The sequence below is a fragment of the Apium graveolens genome, chromosome 3, assembly GCF_009905375.1.
Source record: "Apium graveolens cultivar Ventura chromosome 3, ASM990537v1, whole genome shotgun sequence".
In the NCBI taxonomy this organism is placed as follows: Eukaryota; Viridiplantae; Streptophyta; class Magnoliopsida; order Apiales; family Apiaceae; genus Apium; species Apium graveolens.
In genome coordinates this window covers 28,889,116-28,891,871 of record NC_133649.1, presented here as the reverse complement: position 1 = coordinate 28,891,871, position 2,756 = coordinate 28,889,116, and the positions used below count along the sequence as shown (strand labels likewise).

At 34.0% G+C, this 2,756-nt stretch overlaps 1 long non-coding RNA gene across 1 annotated transcript; it reads right to left on the bottom strand.

Annotated features, from left to right (window-relative positions):
* Positions 1-209: 209 nt before the first annotated feature.
* On the bottom strand, positions 210-2,131 carry LOC141710787 (uncharacterized). Its single transcript, XR_012571062.1, has 3 exons — positions 2,034-2,131; positions 1,128-1,221; positions 210-456 (listed from the first exon to the last, which is right to left on the bottom strand). It is a non-coding gene; the product is annotated as an uncharacterized LOC141710787 (long non-coding RNA).
* Between the last annotated feature and the right edge of the window lie 625 nt (positions 2,132-2,756).

Below are 2,756 nucleotides of genomic sequence, written 5' to 3'. Positions count from 1 at the left end.
GTCGATGACCACAAAAAAGAAGAAATTAGCAAATATACCCGTTGATGAGCAAGTATATTCAAGGCCAGAAATACACTTCATCTATTCTCTTCTACCAACAAACAAGGAAAATTATACCCCATAAGGTAAATAGAATATACATCAAGTGATGCACAGCCATTTTGTACGGATTTTGTAACAAATTAACTTCTATGATGGTGGTTAACCAACACTTTTTTGATGTTTTCGAGTTCAAATCATGCATCAAGCACTTGAACTATGTAACTAGAAGTAGTACTGTAAGTTGACATGTGACTGTCAATCTGTCAATATGAAACCAGGAGGATACAACAACTGTAATAGGTCAATCATAGAAATAGACAGTGTAGCTCTAAATGTCATCTTCAGTTTCATAGGTTTTTCCACACCAACCTCCTCTGTAACAGTCGATTTTCTATCCAGAACCACAACTTCCTCCTATCAAGTAAGGCAAAAGGATCACATATTTTGATAAATACCAAAATAATGGAAATTTATAAAATAAAACAAGCATGCGACTGATTTTAAACAAGTAATGACAATTTTGAAAAGCATATAATTATAAATTTAATATAAATGATAAACTTAGCAGCTTCAATATCAAATTAATATATCAATATGATTGCCTACAAGTTGCCTGCTACCTCTCTACTTGGGGAGTACTACAGCCATAAACCTTACAATTTTTATATGCCCTTATAATTTTCATGCAGGAATGTTATGTTCTTTGACACCTGGCTCAACCCTACGAACTTGGTCGAAACTACAAGAAAATATTTATATTATCTGGGTCATATAACTTTATATCTAAGCGATATGGGCACTTCGACAAAAATACTCAAAGCTATGATACAATTAAGATACAATTATTTAGAAATGAGCCACAAGCAGAATTCATTTTAGTTCTGATATCAAAATTTAACGCATCTTACAATGATGTGTAAAAGATAACATTTATTACTGCGACATAGATTAAAAAAAAATTAAGCTCAAAAGGAATATATGATGTATCTCACCTTCTTTTCCACCATCTCAGTATGATGTTGTGATAAATTTAAGACATCCTTTTCTGGTTCAGCTACTTTGCAAATTCTTGCTGAATCAATTACCTGCCCCACGTCAGAAGAAACATCTGATAGGTGGATATTAGTGTCATTTACTTGTCCATTTGCTCCAACAGCTTTAACCCTCTGATTTTTTCCTCTGAAAATATTAAAGACAAATGTTTAAGTGAAGCTGTAGCTACAATTGAATCAACACTAGAGAGAAATTTATTACCTAAACAATGATTTTTGGCTTTTTTGTTTTACAAGTGAGCTTCCTTTACTAGGCCCATTAGCTATTACTGAAGGGAGTGAGTCTGTTGAGCATGTGGATGAACTATCATCTAATACTGATGAACATTTTCTTTCTTTGATTTGTACAGATGAAATACCACTAATCCCACTGCTATTGGATACTGTGGTAAGATTAATTTCTGAGGTGTCAGTATTTCAATTGACGGGGCTAAATTCTCTTTGTTCAGAATTGGCCTGAGGTAATTTAAGAGAACAATATATTGAATCTGACACATCAGAAACATCTTACCTCTCTACTTGCAGAGAGGTTTCTCTCAGGACTGGAAAATGGGTGAACAAATGACCATAACACAAACACAACATATATAGCATTTAGCAAAAGCAACTATACCTTAAAAATTCAAACTTTAAAATTCCAAATTATGCTCTATAGCTCTATTAGTCCGGATTTGAGAATATCACCTAATTAAATACACATTCTACCAAAAATAGAGCAAAAATGTAAAAAAAAATAGGACAATCCATAATAAAGAAACCACATTAAATGTAAACACAAACAAGCACAAAAGAAACCCCCAAAGAACAGAACATAAAACCCCGTAAAATGTTTCTTATATACATGCATAAAAGAAAATATATAAAAAGGATATACTGTTTCTTACATACGTTTCTTACTAGTTAAATCATAAAAAAGAGGGATATAGAAGAATATCCTACAGAAAGCTCCAAAGCTCCAAATCTGTGAATCTCCTGATGCTCTAAAACCTCAAAGTTCCAGAGTTCCTTTCAAGCCCCAAAGCTTCTACTAAAGTATATATTACTAGTTTGAAGCTCAATTTGAAGCTCCAGAGCTTGAATTTAAATTGGGGCTTAAACTAGGGTTTATGCCAAAGGAGAGAAAGAGATGATATATGAGTGAGTGTTTTAAGAGAGAAAGAGGGGACAGATGAGTGATGAGAGAGAGATAGGTGGCGAGAGAGATGAGAAAGAGGCGGTCAGAGAGATGAGAAAGAGGCGGCGAGAGAGATGAGGGTCGCGGGAGAGAGAGGGGGGAGGGTGAAATATATTTTGGAAAAGGGGGGAATAAGGATAAAGTGAATAATTTGTTAAAATTAAAGGGGGGGAATGTATTGAAATCGTGGGGGGAAAAGATAATAAATTTTTATTTTTTTAAAAATGACCATAGACAACGGTTCACAAAATCAGCCGATGTCAAAGTTAAAAGCATATATTTAGCCTTTTTAATTTCTGAAAATAGACAACGCCTACTATGTGAAACCGATGTCAGTATTCGTATTCAACATCGCTTTTTTCTAAACCGATGTTAAACAGGATTTTAACATCGGGTGCATTACACGCCGATGTCTAAGCAACGATATGGTAGCTACTATTTTTAGTAGTGAATTTAGCTTTAGCTTTGTCTTAGGTTCCTATTTGTGT